Source organism: Telopea speciosissima, chromosome 7 (assembly GCF_018873765.1).
Source record: "Telopea speciosissima isolate NSW1024214 ecotype Mountain lineage chromosome 7, Tspe_v1, whole genome shotgun sequence".
Taxonomy (NCBI): Eukaryota; Viridiplantae; Streptophyta; class Magnoliopsida; order Proteales; family Proteaceae; genus Telopea; species Telopea speciosissima.
Genome location: NC_057922.1, coordinates 41863136 through 41886614, shown reverse-complemented (window position 1 = coordinate 41886614; position 23479 = coordinate 41863136).

Below are 23479 nucleotides of genomic sequence, written 5' to 3'. Positions count from 1 at the left end.
GTGGGTAAAGTACAGGCCGGTTGGGTGGCGGAGGTGGTGCTGCATGCTCATGCATCATAGTCGTAAATTTCGTACACATTTGACCCAGCAATTCCTGTTGTTGATGCCTGGTCCGCATCATAGTAGTCACGAAAACATTCACCTCACCAGCTGCTATACCCGGCTGAGGTGCTGTAGCAGTGGCTTGAGTTGCCGCTGGTGCCCCCGACGAAGTAGCCAATGCTTCAGAATTTTGGCCTCAGTTCCATTTGGCAATTCAACCTCTGGTATAACATGAGGGCATTTTCCTTTACGACCACCCCTAGTCAAAACATGTACATACCTATTCCACAATTCTAGTGAATTTATGTTGTCATACCAGCAAGGTGTATTGTTATATACATTCATATTTGTCTCTTCTCTCTTTTCTTTTTTTTTTTTGTTTATTATGAGATGTTTCTTTTACTTATTCTCTTATCCTTTAGGTATTTTAAGCAATGTTTCACTATGCATGACACTAGATAATAAGCTTTAAATTTTTAGCAAAAATCTTTTAATTATATACCTGAGTCTAATAGGCAAGTAGTTCCAACCTCTTCCCAAGCATAAATTTTAGTACGTGCAAGTGTTCTATGTCACTCCTAACTTCATCAGCCAAGGATAGGTAAATAATTTGGCCCTTTGGTCCACTATTTGCTGCAAGTCCCAAGAAGAAACCCAAGCGGTTTTCCGCATGGGGCAATAACTCTTGTATCCTAATCAGCCTTCTCCTTAGTTGCCTAATATAGATCATGTTGCTAGGGTCTTCAGGCTTGAATGAGGCAGCAAGGTCCTATCATGAAGAGGTTCTAGGCATCAAGTCACTATAAATACTTAATTAAAAGAATTAAGTACATGGCTATAGGAATTTAAGTAAGCATGAGTAGGAGAAACAAATGGGTTAGCTCGAGCTACCTTAGCATCTACGGGGTTCAACTTGACTGGACAACCTATTGAATCCTATTCTTGGTTGATCTAGGCTATGGGTATGACAAGATCTATGCTCCCTAAACCTCATAGATACGTAGTACAACATACTTACATATCTATGTTCAAGTTTGCATAGCATCACACCAATCGGTTCATACACGCATAGTACTAGGCACATATTATTACTTATTTATGTACACATCACTTACATCTAGGCATAGGCATATATATTTATCATTATTTATTTACATACGAAAGAAAAATTCCTAAATTCCCTATGTGTCTTATTTTTACTTCAACATCCCACAAGCATTAGCTTAACTTTCCTTAAACATATTATTAGCTAATATTTTAAATTAAAAAAAAATTAGTATATTATTATTTTATTATTTCCTTTATATGCATATTTTATAAAAATTCATGTTTTTGTGTTTATTGAAGCATTTTTAGGCAAAAACCAAGATTTCATAAGCTGTTATGCAAAAACAGCAAAAATTCATTCTTTGGGCGATGTCTCTGGGTGTTAGACGCATCGCCCAGTGCTATCGCCTAGAGAATCGGGGCCCAGCTATAATAGTCCGAGAGGGTCCCATTTCACCTCATTTCTTTTCTAAAGTTTCCTAAACACCTAGGGCAGAGCTTTGGTGCTTAGTGTGACCTCTTCCATACCATTTCCTTCTACTCTCTCGGGTTTTTCCGCGATTCTACGTAACCTTGGGTAAGATTCTTTAACTTTTTCCTTACATTAGGTCATTTTCCTTGTTTTTCTTGTTTTGGCTAGGGTTTTCTAACTTTCTCATGCCCTAACTATTTCTACTTTTCCCTTTTTGCAGCTCAATGTCTACTAGTCATAGAATGGCGAGGAAATCCGTGGCACGCAAGAGGCTACGGTCCGAGAGCAAGCATTCCTCTTCTTCCTTTGTGCCACCTACCTCACCGAGAGAGGATTCATCATCAGAGGAGCCGGAGTTTGATCGATTCCTATTTTCTAGGTATGAGCACTCTAGGGATTGGGACAAATTTAGGTCCCTTAAGATTGTGAACGGGAGGATGGTACAGGTGGATGACCTCCATCAGTACAACTTGTATACTAGGTTCAACATCCTAGGTTGGGCCTCTATGCTATCACCACTGAACCATGTTATCCTAACTTGGTTCGTTACTTTTACTGCAACTTAGTGTCATCTGGGGCATAGGAGTTTGGATTAGAGAGCAGAGTTAAGGGGGTGGATATTAGACTGACCACTGCCACCTTAGCAAGGATCGTAGGGCTACCTAACATAGGCGAGAGGTGCCATTATAAGCCTAGGATTGACATCTCAGATATGTTTTCTTTAGAGATCAGGAGGAGGGTCTTCAAAGCATTGACCAGTTTAGAGAGTACTCCTAGGTCTGAGGCTTCTTATAAGCCTAGTGCCCAAGTTATTAGTAGATGTGTCTCATATAACATCTACCCGAAGGGAGAAAACAGAGGCAGTATTTCTATGATGAGGGCCTACATTACATATTGCCAACTAGAAGCGGGCAAGGGGGGTCCAGTGATAAACCTCTCGTATTTACTACTTCAGGCTATGCTGTATCATGCCCAAAACCCATCTGATGGGAACCTTCCATATGGGAAGTTCCGTACATTGGTCTTCAGAAACTTTAAGGTTCCCCTAGGCGGTGAGTACATGGAGAGGGACAGGTCTAGGCCCATTAACAAGACCTCGATCCTGAAGATGAAGGTACCAGGGGAGCCAGGGAGTGATCCTGAGGAGGGTGACCACATGGAGATGTAGGGCGATGAGCAAGGGGATGAGCAGGGAGAGATGCAGGGAGAGGAGCAGAGAGAGGAGGGCAACTTTGAGGGGATTGGTACACAGTTTACTGATTTACCCCCATATGAGGCGACAGGTTCCACTAGCTCCCATGTGCCAAAGTCCTTTGAGTAGGATCAGTGGAACGATGCCTAGACTTTTGGGATACATTCTATCGCGTTGACTCACGGCATTCACAGCCTCCACCGGGTGATTTACCTCCACCGGAGTAGTACTCCAGCCAGCTTTTACATGTTTTGTCTGTCTTGTCATTGTGTAGTTCTGACTTTTATCTTATCACTTTTTTTAGCTTATGTATTTTCTTTTCTTTTTTTTTTTTTTGTCAGCATATGTAAATTGAAAGTACTACTTTCAATCGAACTTCTTGTAGTGGCTCGGCCATAGTTATCTTCACATTAATGTAATTATGCTTCTTTATCTTTTAATTATATCTACCTTCCCTGTAACTTTTACTTTAATACGTGTTTTACATGTTTTAATGTTGGTATCTTATTATTCCTATTCTGCATCCCGTGAATGTAAGGAGAGCCTCACGCTCTGATACCAAATTGCATAACGGCAATCCACCAAATCCCATGGATCTAGAAGCAGTTAATACGTTCACAGTCCAACATTTGTAACATTACTCTAAGTAAGATCAGAGTGCTGCAGATAATCTACAATTTAAACAAAGAAAGAGAAAGCGTAGCGATACGGGAATGATGGTGATATATATATACATATGTAAGTTTGATACATTCCCCAGTACAACCCACAAACTGTAAAGAGAAGCTAACATATACATAAGCAAAATGAAAGTACATATATGTACAGGGCGAGATAACTCAACCCCAAAAAGAAAAGGAAAGCTAAACAAGAAACAGGAACGGGGATAAACTCTTATCAAAAGCAAAAAGGAGTCCCCAAGACAAAAAGCATCAAGAGCGCCCCTCACTAGTCTTCATCAATAACCACTGAGAACGCTTGCATCATCGGTACGACCTCCATTGGGGTCCACACCAATATCATCATAATCACAAGGGCTCTCCTCCTCGTAATGACCTCCATGCCACAGTGGCATCGATCTGCACAATCATCTAGAAAGAAAAACATATATAACAAAGTGTGAACCCCACTGAGCTCGTGAGCAAAACATATTATCATGCATGCATATGCAACCACAATCCACATGATCCTACATGATATGCAAGTCCAGATTATTTATGTCACACCCTAAACCACCCCCTGGGAGGATTAGGTAGGTGACCCAAATTGCATAACGGCAATCCGCCAAATCCCATGGATCTAGAACCAGTGCTTACATTCACGAAACCACATCCATTCACTTTACCCAAAGGTAAGATCAGAGTGCTGCAGATTTACTACAAATTACAGTAATAAAAGGAAGCATAGTAATATGGGGAAATGATGATAATATATACATAAGTAAGATTGTACTGTTACACTTCCCAATGACCCACAAAGTGAAGAGCAAAGCTGACAAAGATAAAACCAAAGATAACCTATACATATATATATACAGGGTGAGCATACTCAACCCCAAAAGGAAAAGAAAATAAAAATTACAACAAAACCACAGTTAGCACGGGGATAAACTCCTAACAAAAATAAAAAGGAGTCCTTAAGACAAAAAGCATCACGTGCAGTCTTCAACGGTCCTCATCAATGTCCACCGAGAATGCATGCATCATCGGCATGACCTCCATCAGGGTCCATACCAAGATCATCATAATAATTAGAGCTCGCCTCCTCATAATAAGCCTCCATGCCATAGCAGCAACAATTTGCAAAATCATCTAAGAAAACATATATAACAGAGTGTGAGCCCCACTGAGCTCGTGAGCAAAAATATCATCATGCATGCACGTGCAATCATAATCCACATGATCCTACATGATATGCAAGTCCGGATTATTTATTAGCCACCTAACAATACAACTAAGTCAGGTTTATGCTACTACAATCCCCAATACATGTATCCCTGGTGTAGGCTTGGTTACCTCTTCCCGTGATACACCCATTGAGTTATCGGAGAGGACCAGTCAGCTCCCGCATTCGTTCGCCAAAGTCAGCCCGACCAGCCCTCTGTGATTAACCCATGGGACAATCCATTTCTTTTCTCTTTTCTTTTCTTTTCTGCCTCGTAGCCCATATTCACCATTCCAGTGTTCTTTTCATTTCTTTTCTCTTTTCTCATATACATATGGTCGCCCCCACAGGCATCCAACACCTAAACCCCTGTTGGCAAGGGTGCGTAGCACGGGTGATGAAACTTTAGCCCTATGTCTATATGACATTGTATGAGTCAGGTGGTGTCAACCGCATCCCATACTACAGGCTACCACAGGCCTCATTTCCAAACCGACTACGACATCTAGTCTAACAATCACATTCATCATATAAGAATTCACAGTGTTGATCAACAGACAATCCTTATACAGTGATTTGAGTAATTTAAAATAGAAGTAACACAGCATTTATAATTACAATTCTTAATAGCGGGCATAACATCATAATTACACATGCACATATGATAATATTATTCAATCACTTGAGTTTGGTTCTAGAAACTCGGTTGTAAATTCAGTTCCAATAGCAGTATGGTTGTTGACCTTGAGCGCGGGATCAATTTCTAGATATAAATCAGGAGTTGTCATGTTAGTCAGAAGTTGTCCTGTTAGGTTTCCAAGTTGTCTCTAGTAGACCTAGAGTTAATCTAAGCTCATTGGGTTGACCCGATGTTCAGTTGGTTCTCACTTGGAACCACTGGGCCTTGCACTGGGCCTTAGGTCCATGTCCCAGTGCATCATCCAGTGTTAGTGGCACAGGGGTAAAATGGTCATTATCAGTGGCTGTACCTGACCTTAGGTCAGATTAGGTTCACAGTGCTGTCCACAGCTTTCCTGTGTTGTATGACCAAGCACAACAGGGTTTCCTTCACCTGCGGGGCCCACTTGGGTTCCCAAGCTATACCCACAATAAGGACAGATGTGGGGTAGGGTATCTAGGTCATTTCCCATCTTCCCATAGTGTCATATGGCCAATGGGTGAGATTCCCAAAGCCAGATCAGCATTTCTACAAAAAAACCTTCATTGGGCGATGGCTCTAGACGTTGGGTGCATCGCCCAGAGTTTGCAAATCGACAATGGGCTGAGATTCCAAGGTTGGTCTTTGTGGACAGTGTGCTCAACATCACCCCATGCATGTTAGGGTGCTATGTAGCCCTAGGGATGACCTACCTTCTGGTCTAAATGGATCTTCCATCAAGGCCATCATTTGGCTGCCAGAGGCTGCCCAGACAACCCAATGAATAGTATCATAAGGTTTTCTCCAAGCACAAACCTCAGTTTTAGCCACATGCAAGGCTGGAAACAAATGTAATTCGATGATTCATGGTTGCAATCACCTAGGGTTAGGTCTATGCAGCCGTACTTGCATCCAGGGTTCCAAACAGTCAGCCAGACGTGATTTTGGGCAGTGCAGCTGTGCACAGCCAGATTCAGCTCTCATAAACAGCATATCTGAATTGTAAAATTGAATAAAAATCACAGATCTCCCATTCTCTATGCTTGCATGGCAGATCTAGAGCTGTTCAGGGTAAACCCTAGCTATTCTAGGCTGCCTAGGGAGTAGAAACACATATAAGACATAGGGATTCAGAGAGGCAATAGGTTAAACATGTAATTATACCTACATAGAGCTAAGAGAAGCTCGATCCTTGGCTTAGATGCAGGGCTGCCAGCAATCCTCCTCTCTCTTCTTCTTCTTTCTTCTTCTCTTTCCTCTTCTTTCTCTCCTTTCTCTCTTCTTTCACCCCTCACGGTTTTAGGTTTGCTAAGGGCTCTAAATGAGCCCAAGGCCTTCCTATTTATAGGCCTAGCCCACACTAAGGCTTGTTTGGCTGTGAAGGCCCCTTTTGAAAATCAATTTCTAAACTGATTCTGAGTGATTCTGGGCACATTGGTGGGGTCCACAGTGAACTAAGGGTATGAGGTGGTCCCTCAGACTCCCCTCTATCTATGGAGGGTGCCCATATTCATGTTGGGTGGTCACCACAATTAAAATCCAATAAAATATGCTGTTTCACTCACTGGGCGATATCTCTGGGCCTTGTCTGTATTGCCTAGTGCCATCGCCCAAAGATTTCTAGTAAGCTGACTCTCAGTGGGGCTTGACCCTTGGTTAGGGTATTGTCCCCACATGCCCTTTAAATGTTTTCACACACTTTTTCAGAGGTGGGTCCCACTGTTATGGGGAGGAGAGAGATTACCAGGGGTCCAGGCCATACATCATGCGATGAGCGGTGCAAGTGCAAGGGTCTGCTGTCCATCTTCTGACATGTATATAGGGGAACCTGTTCATAGTCTTCTCATTGATCCCATTGACTGGAGTGATACTCCACAGTGTTCCTAGTTGCCTAGTTAGGGGTTCCTGCCCTTCAATAAAAAATCCAACCAGTCAGGTGCAGGGTTTGACAATTTAATTAGCCACGTAACAATACAGCTAAGGTAGGTTAGTGCTACTACAATCCCAAATACCTGTATCCCTAGTGTGGGCTTGGTTACCCTTTCCCGTGATATACCCATTGAGTTGTCGGAGAGAACCAGCCAACTCCAGCATCTCCCTACCCAGGTCAGCCCGACTAGCCCTCTAGATTAAACATGTGAGGTAACCGACTTAATATCAATTCACCTTACCGGTGTATAAAATTTATTTGGCATATAGCCATGATTCACGTATCAGTGCTTCCCAAGCTTGTAGCTTGAGGCTTCCCAGCATAATTGCCCTGGGGCATCCCAGCTATGTTGAGGCTTCCTGGCATAAATGCCTGAGGTTTTACGGTAGTCCTCACAATCATCCAACACCTTAACCCTTGTTGGTAAGGGTGCGTAGCACGGGTGATGAATCTCTAATCCCATGTCTATTTGGCATCGTATGAGTCAAGCGGTGTCATCCGTATCCCATACTATGGGCTACCACTGGCCTCATTTCCAAGCCAACTATGGCATCTAGTCTATCATTTACAATCATCATGATATATTCAAGCAGAGTTGATCAACAGTCACACGATGTGTAATATTTGAGAAATTTCAATTGAATAAGTAACACAACATTATAATTAAAGAATTTAATTGCCAGCATAATAATATTGTTACACATACATACATGATAACATTTCACTCACCTGGGTCTGGTTCTATGAACTAAGTTGCAGTTTCAGTTCCGGCTGCAGTCTGGCTGTAGGCCTCGAGCACGAGATCAAACCCTAAGTGTCAAACCCTGCTCCTGATTGGCTGGAATTTTGATTGAAGGACAGGAACCCCTGACCAGGCAACCAGGAACACTGTGGAGCATAGCTCCAATGATTGGGATTAATGAGGAAACTCTGTGCATGTTCCCCTACATACCTGTCAGAAGGTGGATAGTTGATCCCTGCAGCTGCACAGCACATAGCATTATGTATGGCCTGGACCCCAGTTAATCTCTCTCCCCCCCATAACTGTGGGACCCACCTCTGAAAAAGTGTGTAAAAAAACCTATAAATGGCATGTGGGGATAATGCCCTGACCACGGGTCAAACCCCTGTGCAAGCGCCACTGAGTTTCAGCTTACTGATATCTTTGGGCGATGGCACTTGGCGATGCAAACAAGGTCCAGAGACATCGCCCAGTGAGCAAAATAGCATATTTTAATCGTTTTAAATTATGGGGACCACCCATAATGGATATGGGCACCCTCCATAGGTAGAGGGCAGTCTGAGGGACCACCTCATACCCTTGGTTCACTGTGGACCCCACCAGTGTGCCCAGAATGGTTGAAAATGCAGTCAAGAATGCATTTTACAAATAGACCTTAACGAGCCAAACAGGCCTCAGTGTGGGCTGGGCCTATAAATAGGAATGCCTTGGACTCATTTAGAGCCCTTAGCACCATTGGAACCGTGAGGAGAGAAAGGAGAGAAAGAAGAGAGAAAGAAGAGAGGAAGAAGAAGGAAGGAAGGAAGGAAGGGGGGAGCTGCTCTCAAACCAAGGCTTGGATTTTCGTGCAGCCCCACACCTGTGCAGGTATAAAACCATGATATACCTGCTGCCTCCATCTTATCTCTATGTTTTACTTGGTTTCTACTCTTGGACAGCCCAGAATAGCTGGGAAATGCTAGGAATGGTTCCAGATCTGCCATGCAAGCTTAGAGCATGGGAGATCTGTGATGTTTATTAAATTTCATAAGGCTAATATGCTGTTCTTGAAGCCAAAATCTAGCTGTGCATGGTTGCACTACCCAGATGCACTATTGGTTAGCTGATTGGAACCCTGGATGCAAGCCATGGCTACACAGACCTAGCCCTAGGAAGTTGTAGCCATGAACCACCATATTACATCTTTTTCCAGCCTTGCATGTGGCTGAAGGTGAGATTCATGCTTGAAGAAAACCTTGTGATACTATTCATTGGGCTGTCTGGGTAGCCTCTGGCAGCCAAATGGTGGGCCCAATGGGAAATCCACAAGGACCAATATGTAGATCACCCCTAGGGGTACCTAACACCCTAACATGCATGGGGATCAGATTTGAGCACTGCCTATGAAGGCCAACCTTGGAATCTCAACCCTTGGTCGATTTGAAGACTCTAGGCGATGCACCCAACGCCCAGAGACATCGCCTAGTGAGTGAAACACTGCTATTTTGGCATTCTGACTTGGGGAACCTCACCCAATGGCCATGGAAACAGTGTGGGAAGGTGGAAAATGACCTAAATGCCCTTCCCCCACATTTGTCCTTATAAAGGGAATGCTTGGGAACCTAAGTGGGCCCCGTAGGTGAAGGAAACCCTGCCTGGCTTGGTCTTGCAACACTGTCAGACCGAGGACAACATAGTAAATTTTATATGATCTAGGGTCAGGTACAATGATTAAGAATGACCATTTTACCCCTTGTCCACCATATCTGGATGATGCACCCGGGCATAGGACTATGGCCCAGTGCAAGGCCCAGAGAATTCCAAATGAGAACCAACTGAACACTGGGTCAACCCAGTAAGTTTAGGTTAACCCTAGGACTACTAGAGACAGATTGGAAACTTAATATGACACTTTCTGATTTACATCTAGGATTTGATCCCGCGCTCGAGGACAACAACCAGGCTGCTGTTGGAACTGAATTTGGGATTGAGTTCCTAGAACCAAACCCAAGTGAGTGAAGTATTATCATATATGCATGTGTAGCTATATGTCGACAAATAATTTTTAAATCTTAAATGCTGTGTTATTTGATTCTATTTAATTACTCAAATTACTGAACAATGATTGTCTGTTGATCAACACTGTGAATATTATCTGATGATTGTGAATGTTAGACTAGATGTCGTAGTCGGCTTGGAAATGAGGCCTGTGGTACCCCATAGTATGGGATGCAGTTGACACCACCTGACTCATACGATGCCATATAGACATGGGGCTAGAGTTTCATCACCCGTGCTACGCACCCTTGCCAACAGGGGTTAAGGTGTTGGATGCCTATGAGGGTGACCATATGTGTTATGAGAAAAGAAAAGAAATGAAAAGAAAAGAAAAATATTTGCACTGGAATGGTGAATATGAGCTATATGGCGGACTATAAGCCTGAAAAGAAAAGAAATGAGAAATATGATGGATTGCCCCACAGGTTAATCACAAAGGGCTGGTTGGGCTGACCTTGGTGAACGAATGTGGGAGCTGACTGGTCCTCTCCGACAACTCAATGGGTGTATCGCGGGAAGGGGTAACCAAGCCCGCACCAGAGATACATGTATTGGGGATTGTATTAGCACAGACCTGACTTAGTTGTATTGCTAGGTGGCTAATAATTAATCTGGACTTGCATATCATACAGGATCATGTGGAATGTGGTTGCATGTGCAGGCATGATTATATGTTTTGCTCACGGGCTCAGTGGGGGCTCACATCTGTTATATATGTCTTATGTGGAATGTGGTTGCATGTGCAGGCATGATTATATGTTTTGCTCACGGGCTCAGTGGGGGCTCACATCTGTTATATATGTCTTTCTTAGATGATTTTGCAGATCGATGTCGCTGTGGCATGGAGGCTAATTATGAGGAGGAGAGCCCTGGTTATTATGATGATATTGGTGTGGACTCCGACGGAGGTCGTGCCGATGATGCTTGCATTCTCGGTGGTCATTGATGAAGACCGTTGAAGAGTGCACTTGATGCTTTTTGTCTTGGGGACTCCTTTTTATTTTGTTTAGGAGTTTATCCCCGTTCTGTTTGTGGTTCTGTTGTAGTCTTTTTACTTTCTTTTTGGGGTAGAGTCTACTCACCCTGTATATATATGTATGTAGTAACTTTGGCTTTGATCTTGTCAGCTTTGTTTTTTAGTTTGTGGGTAGGTTGGGGAATGTATCAGAATAATCACACATATGTATATATTATCATCATTTCCCGTATCGCTACGCTTTCCATTTGTTATTGCAATTTTAGTTTATCTATAGCACTCTGATCTTGCCCATGGTAAAGTGAATGGATGTCGTTCCGTGAATGTAATAACTGCTTCTATATCTGTGGGATTTGGCAGATTGCCGTTACACTATTTGGGTCACCTACCTAAACCTCCCAGGGGGTGGTTTGGGGTGTGACAGAGCTTGGTATCAGAGCGTGAGGCTCTTCTTACATTCATGGGATACAAATTAGGGTTAATAAGCTACCAACACTAAAATAAGTAATAATTAAAAGCCACAGAAAAGGTAGATGTAATTAAATAAAAGATGCATAATTTCTATTAAATTTAAAGGCAATTATGGCTGAGCCACTACATAAGTTGATTGGAAGTATTACTTCAATAATTACATAAACTGAAGAAAAAAAAAACTACATACAAACCCAACACAAAAGAAAAAGCAGAAATAAGTACATAAGCTAAAAAAAAGAAAGAAAGATAAGTCATAACCACATAGCATCGACATTAGAGCTGGTCAGAAGAACTACACCGGTGGAGGTAAGTCACTCGAAGGAGGCTTTGTCTGGCGTGAGTCAACATGATAGAATCTCTCCCAGAAGTCTAAGCGCTGCTCAACAGATCCTACCAGACTCTCCAATGATGTGAAGCCCCGATCCATCCTAGTCACCATGTCTGAAAGCTGGGTACCGAGACTCTGGAAGTGTGACATCGTCTGTGCCCACTCGGAAGGCCCTAGAACCTAAGAACTGGTGGCACCCATCACCTCATAGGCAGGTAAGTCAGTGAACTGTGTGCCAACACCCTCAAAGTCGCCCTGACCCACACCCTGCTCATTAATACCCTGCCTCTCTCCAAGCTCGCCCTGGAAGTCTCTCTCAATATCTCTCAGCTCCTCATCATGATCATCACCACCCTGCACCTCCTACAGTCCCTCATCCCTCTGCTACATCTGTATCTGCTCCTCATCCTCTGGTGGATCCTCTCTAGGCACCTTCATCTTTAGAATCAAGGTCTTATCAATAGGCCTGGATCTATCCTTCTCCATGTACTCACCCACCAAGGGAACCTCGAATTGCCTAAAGACTGATGTGAGGAACTTCCATACGGAAGGTTCCCATAAGAAGGGTTCTGAGCGTGGTACAACATAACCTAGAGTAAAAGGTATGGGAGGTTTATGATCGGACCCCCTCTGCCAGCTCCCAGTAAACAGTATGTGATGTATGCCCTCATCATAGAGATACTACCCCTATTACTGCCCTTGGGGTAGATGTTGTAGGTAACACACCTACTAATCACTCTAGCACTAGGCTTATAGGAAGCCTCAGACTTAGATGTATTATGTGACCCTGTCAGTGCTTTGATAACCAACCTCCTGGTTGTTGGAAAACACATTCCTCCATAAACTAATTTTGATGATAACAAACAAGATTAATACTAATATTCCAATCTTTAAGCAAACTTCATAGTCAGACGTTGGGAGCATCAAGCATCCAGGAAAGACTTGATCAACGGAGCTCACAACAGAAGAGTTAAAGAAAAGAAGAAATTTGAAGATTGAGGAACATCTTCTAAAGGAAGCCAAGACAAAGACTCTCCAAGAAGATTCAAGTGCATTAGAACACATTTTATTACATGTGCATATCACATTACACACACATGGCATTCACATGTAAGAGACCCTAGGAGGAACTCATTCCCATGCCCTAGACTCAAGAAACATGGCCATTAAAGTGTTAGACAAAAACCTATGAAGTCCCCAAGCAAGCTGGACCAAAAATTCCCTTGACAGACAATCAAAAATAGGAGAAATGTCGCTTGGTCGACCTACGGACTGCGGGTCGACCTACTGAGAATATAAAAGACACGGACTGTTTCGTGAGTCCGTCGGTTGCAACCGACAGATCTATCGGCCGACCGACACTTGTAGGTCGATCCATAGGTCGACCGACAATCGACCTACAGCCCAAACTTGGCCTTAACGGCTAGTTTTCAACGGCTAGTTCTTTGATGGTCGACCGACAACTTTTATAGGTCGACCGACAGTCTAAAAAATATGGCCGTTTATATCCGTTGGAGAACAAACAAACTCCAACTTTTGGCTTTATAAAACCCATCCAAACAAGGAACAAAACACATCTTTTGATAGAAAAAGTGCATTGTACATTTGAGAAAGTACAAAAGTGAGAATTTGTCATTGAGCTAAGTTATTCAATTCAAGCTCTTCAAAGAGATATTACCAAGCTCTTAACTCTCCACTCTCTCCAACTCATGCCATCAAGGAGAGTCATCTAGGAGACTCAAGGTGCATCACTCTCATTCATATCATTGAGCACCATCACTCAAAGGGTAAAAGTGTCACTACTCTTTGATAGGTATTTATACCAAACCTCTATTGTATTTACTTGTTTATGCTTTTGATTTGATAAAGCATTGTTGTATTAATCTAGACTGTACTTAGATTAGTACAAGGACCCTCTCATCCTTAAGAGATTGAAAGGATACTCTTGTCCTGGAACTAAGATTGTAAGGATCCTCTTATCCTGTTAAAAAGAGTTGTAAAGGTGTCATTTCTCCACCTATTGTATTGAAAGGGAAATACTAGTGGAATTCTCTCAAGGTTGAGAGGAGTGGATGTAGGCTAAGTTAGCCGAACCACTATAAATCTTGTGCCTCATTTACTTCTGCTTTTTATATTTAATATAAGTGTGCAACCAATCGAAAAAGAGGCAAAATCCACTAGTGGTAACCTATTCACCCCCCTCTAGGTTATCCAACAATTGGTATCAAAGCGGGAGCTCAAAACTAAGACCATATTGTCTTTATATTGTGCTAAAAACGATCCATGGCATCATCATCATCTACACACCAAATTGAGGGGCTCAACACTTCTAGGCCACCATACTTTGATGGTGAAGGATTTGCCTACTGGAAGTGTAGGTTCAAAAATTATGTGTGTGCTCATGATATTGATGTGTGGACTGTGATTGAGGAAGGTCCCTTCCAAATCACAAAAGAAGTAGGAGGAAGAATTGTACCTAAGGAGAAATCCGAATGGACACCATCGGATAAAACACACATACAACAAAACTACAAAGCTATTGCATTCCTACAATGTGCTCTTAGTGAAAAAGAGTTCAATAGAACTAGTATGTGTAACACAGCTAAGGAGATGTTTGATACTCTTGTGGTTACCTATGAAGGAACATCACAAGTTAAACAACTCAAGATTGACAAACTTGTTCATGAATATGAATTGTTTAAAATGCTTGATGATGAAAGTATTTCTAACATGTTTACTAGGTTTACTAACATTGTTAACAAGTTAAAAAGCTTAGGAAAGGAATACACCAAAGCGGAGAATGTAAGGAAGATCTTGAGATCACTACCCTCCAAGTGGAGACCAATGGTGACCGCCATCAAACAAGCAAAAGATCTAGAGGTTCTACACATGGATGAATTGATGGGTACTCTACAAACCCATGAAGTTGAACTCCTTGAAGATGATAAAGTCATAGAAGTAAAAGAACCAAGGAGAAAGCCCATCGCACTCAAGACCTCTTGCGAATCCGAAGAAGAAGAAAGCGATGAAGAGGATATAGAGAAAGAAATCTCTCTAATCACAAGGAAGTTCCAAAAATTCCTAAGAAAGAGAGGAGGAAGATTCTACAAAGGACAACCATCAAAAGAAAACAAAGGTAAAACATACACAAAACCCTTCAATACTAACAAGGACATTGTGTGTTATGAATGTAGAAAGCCTGGACACTTCAAAACAGAGTGCCCTAAGCTAAAAGGAAAGGAAAGCAGAAAGAAAAAGGCTTGCACCGCCGAGATATCATGGGATTCAAGTGATAGTGAAGAAGAAAATAATGAATCCGATGAAGAGACCGTCAACTTGGCACTAATGGCTCACAACAATGATGATGACGAGGTAAACTCTCCCTATCATAGCTCATTGTCAATTTGCAATGATGATTTAGAATATGAAGAACTTCAAGAGGCCTTTGAAGAACTTTATAATGTTAGTCTCCAAGAGGAAGCCTCTAAAAAGGCCTTAGAAAAAGAAGTAGCCAATCTTCTACACAAAATTGATGAGTTGACTTCACATGCACACAACCTAGAAGAAGAAAATAAGAATCTAACCTCCACATTACACACATTTACTAAGGGTCAAAAGACCTTAGATACATTATTAGGAAATCCACAAAAGGGACCTCAAAATAAAGAAGGTCTAGGCTATGATGGTAAAAGACCACATCAAGCCAAAGGAAAGAGAAAGATGAGAACTCCAAGATGGAGAAAATCAAACCAAGGCCAAACCTCACATCCCATTGTATGTGAAAAATATCATTTACCCGGGCATGAAACTTGCATCAGTGCTTATATTGATGGTAAGGTGATATATAAAGAACCGGATACAAAAAGGAAGCATCATGCATTCTACTATACTTCTCAAAAGAGGACCAACAAACCTCAAAGAGAATTTGTGCCCCAACGGCCACAAAGGCAATATCCCAAGCCTAAGCCATTTCAACCATATAGGCAAAATGCTTCATATATGCCATATGCACCCCAAAGACCTCAAAATCACTATAGACCAAACACATACACTAGGCCTTATGATCACCAAAGGGCCTATATCAACAATAAGTCTTACACATCACAAAATTACTATGTTCCATATAGACACTATGAATTTCAAGGGCCAAGAAGAACCCAAAGATCATATGGACATCGAAAACCTACATCTATCACACCTACAACACAAAATCAAAATTCTAGAAGAGCTTGGATACCTAAGGGTATGATCGATCCTAACCTCAATGGACCCATGAGATTATGGGGACCAACATATAATTGATTGCTTTTGTAGGTATGCTTGAAGAGCAATGAAGCAATTGAATGGTATATTGATAGTGGATGCTCCAAGCATATGACGGCCGACCCCAATCTATTCACCAAGCTAAACAAGTACAATGGAGGAATGGTGACATTTGGGGACAATAGCAAAGGAAAAATCATTGGCATCGGTGAAATCACCATTGGAGGTACAATCATATCCAATGTATGCCTAGTTGACAATTTAAAGTATAATTTACTTAGTGTGAGTCAACTGTGTAATATAGGATATAGTGTCATTTTCAAAACCTCTCATTGCTTAGTAAAAAATTCAAATGATAAGACTATCTTGAAGGGAATTAGGAAAGATAATATCTATATCTGCTTATTGGATGAAGCAAACTCTAGTAATACATGTCTTGTGACAAATGATGTTGATCCCTACCTATGGCATAGGAAACTAGGACATGTTAATGTAAAAGTGATTAAGACCATTGCATCTAAGAATTTAGTTAGAAACTTACCCAAACTCAAATTTGGAAAAGCCCATGTATGTGATGCTTGTCAAAGAGGAAAACAAACCAAGGTATCTCATAAATCAAAAAATGAAGTATCTACCACTAGACCCTTAGAACTACTACACTTGGACTTGTTTGGACCTATTACTGCACCTAGCCTAGGCGGTTCAAGATACACCTTTGTAATAGTTGACGATTTCTCTCGCTTCACATGGACTCTATTTTTAAAACATAAAAATGAAGCCTTTGATGAATTTGCATCTCTATGTAAGAGAATACAAAACCAAAAGGGATATCTCATAACAACCATTAGAAGTGATCATGGAGGATAATTTGACAATCTCAATCAATTTGGGAGTTATTGCAGTAAACAAGGCATAACCCACAACTTCTCCGCTCCTAGAACACCTCAATCCAATGGGGTGGTTGAAAGAAAGAATAGATCACTCCAAGAGACCGCTAGAACAATGATAAATGAATACTCTCTTCCAAAATATTTTTGGGCCGAAGCGGTCAATACGGCTTGCTATGTGTTAAATCGTGTATTAATTAGACCTATATTACTCAAAACACCCTATGAACTCTATCATAATAAACTACCTAAAGTTGATTACTTTAAAGTGTTTGGGTGTATATGCTATATATTGAATACTAAGGATAACTTAGGAAAATTTGATGCTAAAGCCGATGATGGCATTTTCCTTGGATACTCTTCAAATAGTCGAGCCTATAGAGTCTTCAATAAGAAAAGCTTGATTATTGAAGAATCAATGAATATAAAATTTGATGAATCTCTTCCTAAAGATAGAAACAAGCCATTAGTTGATGATGATGATACACTTGTTGAGATTAGGGAGAACATAGAAAATCTCTCTCTAAGAGAACCCGAAAACCAACCAAAGGATCTACCCAAAGAGGTTAGACCTTGGAAAGACCATCCCTTGGATCATGTCATTGGAGACTTAAACAAAGGAATCCAAACTAGATCTAAAACTCAAGACATTTGCAACAATGTTGCTTTCATATCCAAAATTGAACCTAAAAATATAAAAGAAGCATTGGAAGATAGTGATTGGATAGTAGCTATGCAAGAAGAGCTCCATCAATTTGAAAGAAACAATGTTTGGGAGCTTGTCCCAAAACCCAAGAGTCATTCTATTATAGGAGCCAAATGGGTGTTTAGAAACAAACTTGATGAAGATGGATCAATCATTAGAAACAAGGCTAGATTAGTTGCCAAAGGATATAATCAACAAGAAGGGATAGATTTTGATGAAACCTATGCACCGGTAGCAAGACTGGAATCTATTAGAATGCTACTTGCTTTTGCATGTCATAAAAATTTTAAGCTGTACCAAATGGATGTCAAAAGTGCTTTTTTAAATGGCTTTATCATGGAGGAAGTATATGTTGCACAACCTCCCGGATTTGAGGATACACAATATCCGGATCATGTCTTCAAACTCAACAAAGCTCTCTATGGACTCAAACAAGCTCTTAGAGCTTGGTATGAGAGATTGAGTGAATTCCTAATCCAAAGTGGATTTCAAATGGGTAAGGTTGATACAACCTTGTTTGTGAAACATAAAGGAAAAGACTCTATCATCGTGCAAATATATGTTAATGATATTATATTTGGATCCACCAATGAAAATCTTTGTGTTGAATTTAGCAAATGCATGAGTGATGAATTTGAAATGAGTTTGATGGGTGAACTTAATTTTTTCTTAGGACTTCAAATTAAGCAAACCAAAAATGGAATCTTTATATGTCAAACTAAATACACTAAAGAACTTCTCAAGAAATTTGATTTTGATAGTCAAAAGTCATCTAGCACCCCCATGAGCACCTCTCTAAAGCTATCTAAAGATGAGGAAGGTACTCCCATAAACCCTACACGCTATAGAGGCATGATTGGCAGCCTTCTATATCTCACCGCTAGTAGGCCAGACATCATGTTTAGCGTGTGTGCTTGTGCTAGATTCCAAGCCAACCCAATGCAATCCCACTTTAGTGCCGTTAAAAGGATCTTTAAATATCTTAAAGGTACTACAAATGTAGGATTATGGTACCCAATGAATCAAAATTTTGATTTAATAAGCTTTTCGGATGCCGACTTTGCAGGGTGCCATCTTGATCGCAAGAGTACAAGTGGCACATGTCACTTCTTAGGATCTTGCTTGGTTTCATGGTTTAGCAAGAAACAAAACTCGTTGCTCTTTCCACTCACCAAGCCGAGTACATTGCGGCCGGTAGGTGTTGTGCCCAAGTCCTTTGGATGAGGCAAACTCTCATGGACTATGGGATACATTTTAGTTCATCTCCAATTAATTGCGACAATACAAGTGCAATCAATTTAAGCAAAAATCCCATTCTCCATTCAAGAGCCAAACATATTGATATTAGGCATCACTTTCTTAGAGACACAGTTCAAAAAGGGGAAATTGTTCTAAAATACATTGAAACTGAAAAACAACTTGCAGACATACTCACCAAGCCATTAAGTGAAGAGAGATTCTGCTATTTGAGGAGAGAACTGGGGATTTGCAACCCTTTTGAGTAAAGTGAAGTCCTCAAAAAGCCCAAAAATCAGGTTGTTAGAGAATTCTGGGCTAAAATCCCATTAATCCCTGTTTTTGACCTGTCGGTCGACCGACAGACTCGTGTAGGTCGACCGACACGGAAAAATTTCGTTTTTAAACATAAACCGAGAGAATTTTTTCATTTCTCTCCTCTTATGTTCGAGACCTCTCCTCTCCAAAACCCTTTCTCTTTGAACTCCAAGGCAAAACCCTGCAAAATCCCTTGAGATTTCACCAAATCCAAGCCCCAAATCACTCTTCCTACACAATCTACCCACTTCCAACCCAAAAATCTCTATTTCTCTCCATTCTCTAAAGCCCTAGGTTTCAAATGGCTCCAAAGCAAAGCAAGGGCAAGCAACCAAAGAAGAAAGCCAAAGTTGGAGAGAGCTCTGCAGCATATGACAAGTCTCTCTTCATCTCAGAAGAAGCTTCCATTCTCTGGGGAAGATTTGAGAAGAGAAAGGTTGACAAGGAAAGAACTGTAAGAGTTTCTCAATTCCTTGACTATGATATTGAACAATATTTCAACTATTTGGGTTGGGAAAATACCTTAGTTTATGTTGATCCCTGCTATCCTGACCTTGCCAGACACTTTTACTGTAATCTGAGAACCCAAATAGTGGATGATAGGCTTGCCATCACATCCCTAGTAAAGGGTGTTCCCATCATGTTCACTTATGAAGATCTAGGAGAGATCATGGGAATTCCCACTGTAGGAGATATGAGCTATCTTCCTCCCAAAGGGGATGCCAAAACCTTTATGAATGTTGATGAAGTTTATGGTGCCATCATGAAAGACTATGTTGGGTTTGAACCAACTGTTAAAGCTATAAAACTTCATGAACTACCCAGGATGATCAGCTTCATTGTCAGCTACAACATCTTGCCCAAAGGAGGCCATAGAGACCAAGTCAATCCCTTTCAAGCCTACATTACTTGGTGTCTTGTCACTGCCAATCCTATCAATCTTCCATATGTGATTATGAAGACCATGGAATACTGTGCAGTACCTCATTATAGGGGAAACCTTCCATATGGCAGACTCATAACTGCCATCCTTAAGTTCCATGAAGTGGATCTCTCTGGGGAATTCATTGACCCAAAGATGATTGACATCGACTCATCCACCATCAAGAAGATGAAGCTGGGATTTGTTGCGGCTCCTCCCTCACACCAAGCCCGAAGGAAGCGAGCTACCCAACATGTCACAGGTGACGAAGTAGAGTCACAAGAAGAGGACGACAGTGAGGATGAAGACTATGCTGGTGAACCCTCAGGGGACTATGTCACCAGAGAAGAATTTTCAAGTTTTCGCCAACAACTTGACACCCGCCTGAAGGGCTTTGATGATCACTTCACCTCTCTCCACAAAGATCAAGCAGAGATTCTTCGCATCCAACAGGAGAACCAAGTGCTCTTACAGCGTCTCAATCTGCATTTCTTTCCTCCTCCTCCCCAGTAGAGATAGTTGACTTTATATTAGAACTTTTGATATGTACTTTTATGGCATACTTTTAAACCATGAAACTTCTATTTTGAAGTATGTGATGCTTTTAAAATTAACACTTTATTGGGCTTCATATTATTTGCTCTCTGTTCTTCTAACCATGCAGGAAGTCATTTTCTTAGGGGGAGCCACCCTAAGATTGTTTTTGTTTGCTCATGGTTACCAGCACTGGCTTAGGGGGAGCCACCCTAAGATTGTTTGTGCTTGTTCATGCTCTACACCTCCTTTTTGTGTTGACAAAAGGGGGAGAAGTTATTATGATTTAAATATTCATATTATGTGATAATGCATACCTTGAATTATGATTCAAATAATCATATGATATGTATTCATCTTGAGTTACATGCCCACATGAAAAAGCATATATTTATCTTGAATTGCATACATACATGAGTAATGCATATTTTGAATCACATGTTTGTCATCATCAAAAAGGGGGAGATTGTTGGAAAACACATTCCTCCATAAACTAATTTTGATGATAACAAACAAGATTAATACTAATATTCCAATCTTTAAGCAAACTTCATAGTCAGACGTTGGGAGCATCAAGCATCCAGGAAAGACTTGATCAACGGAGCTCACAACAGAAGAGTTAAAGAAAAGAAGAAATTTGAAGATTGAGGAACATCTTCTAAAGGAAGCCAAGACAAAGACTCTCCAAGAAGATTCAAGTGCATTAGAACACATTTTATTACATGTGCATATCACATTACACACACATGGCATTCACATGTAAGAGACCCTAGGAGGAACTCATTCCCATGCCCTAGACTCAAGAAACATGGCCATTAAAGTGTTAGACAAAAACCTATGAAGTCCCCAAGCAAGCTGGACCAAAAATTCCCTTGACAGACAATCAAAAAATAGGAGAAATGTCTGGCGGTCGACCAACAGACGCTGTCGGTCGACCTACAGAATATAAAAGACACAGACCTGTTTCCAGTAGTCTGTCGGTTGCAACCGACAGATCTATCGGTCGACCGACACTTGTAGGTCGATCCATAGGTCGACCGACACTTGTAGGTCGATCCATAGGTCGACCGACAATCGACCTACAGCCCAAACTTGGCCTTAACGGCTAGTTTTCAACGGCTAGTTCTTTGATGGTCGACCGACAACTTTTATAGGTCGACCGACGTCCTAAAAATATGGCCGTTTTATATCCGTTGGAGAACAAACAAACTCCAACTTTTGGCTTTATAAAACCCATCCAAACAAGGAACAAAACACATCTTTTGATAGAAAAAGTGCATTGTACATTTGAGAAAGTACAAAAGTGAGAATTTGTCATTGAGCTAAGTTATTCAATTCAAGCTCTTCAAAGAGATATTACCAAGCTCTTAACTCTCCACTCTCTCCAACTCATGCCATCAAGGAGAGTCATCTAGGAGACTCAAGGTGCATCACTCTCATTCATATCATTGAGCACCATCACTCAAAGGGTAAAAGTGTCACTACTCTTTGATAGGTATTTATACCAAACCTCTATTGTATTTACTTGTTTATGCTTTTGATTTGATAAAGCATTGTTGTATTAATCTAGACTGTACTTAGATTAGTACAAGGACCCTCTCATCCTTAAGAGATTGAAAGGATACTCTTGTCCTGGAACTAAGATTGTAAGGATCCTCTTATCCTGTTAAAAAGAGTTGTAAAGGTGTTATTTCCCCACCTATTGTATTGAAAGGGAAATACTAGTGGAATTCTCTCAAGGTTGAGAGGAGTGGATGTAGGCTAAGTTAGCCGAACCACTATAAATCTTGTGCCTCATTTACTTCTGCTTTTTATATTTAATATAAGTGTGCAACCAATCGAAAAAGAGGCAAAATCCACTAGTGGTAACCTATTCACCCCCCTCTAGGTTATCCAACACTGGTCTCCAAAGAAAACATCTCAGAGATGTCCATCCTAGGTTTGTAGTAAACCCTCTCCCCAGTGTTGGGTAAACTCAATATCTCTGCCAGTGAAGCAGTGGTCAACCTGATATCCACTCCCTTCACCCTACTCAACAGTCCAAACTCTTGTGCCCCAAATGGCACCAAATTGCAATAGAAGTACCAAACCAAGTTAGGATAACAAGGCTCGATGGGGGTCAACATAGAGGTTCAACCAAGATGTTGAACCTAGAAAAGAGACTGTACTGGTGAAAGTCCTCCACCTGGACCACCCGGCCATTCATAATTTTTAGTGACCTAAAATTCTTCCAAACCCTAGCATGCTCGTATCAAGAAAAATGGAATCGATCAAACTCGGGTTCCTCCGAAGAGGAATCATCCCTAGATGAAGATGGGGGTACCGTAGATGAAGAGGATGATGAACATTCACTCTCAACTCGGAGTCTCTTCTGTGCCACGGACTTCCTAGCCATGTGGTGACTTGTAGACATTTTTCTACAAAAGGGAATAAAAGAGATAGTTAGGGCAAGGAAATCTAGCAAGAACCCTAGCTAAAGTAAGATTGAATAAAAAGAGTAACCTAAAAGACAATGTAGCTAAGAAATCTTACCTAAGCACGCATAGATTCGCAAGAAACTCGAAGAAATGCGAAGATTTGGTGTGGAACTAGTCACACTACCCTCCAAAGACCTTTCCTAAGTGTTTAGAAGAGTTTGGGAGAAATTAGAAATGAAATGGGCCCCTCTCGGACTCATATACCTACGCCTCGATTCTCTGGGCGATGTAGGCAATGCCCAGAGACATCGCCCAGTGAATGTATTTTGTTGGTCTTTGCGTTTTAACACACAGGAACTTGGATTTCATCTATATTAACCCCGATGAATATAGAAATAAAGATTTTTATCGATG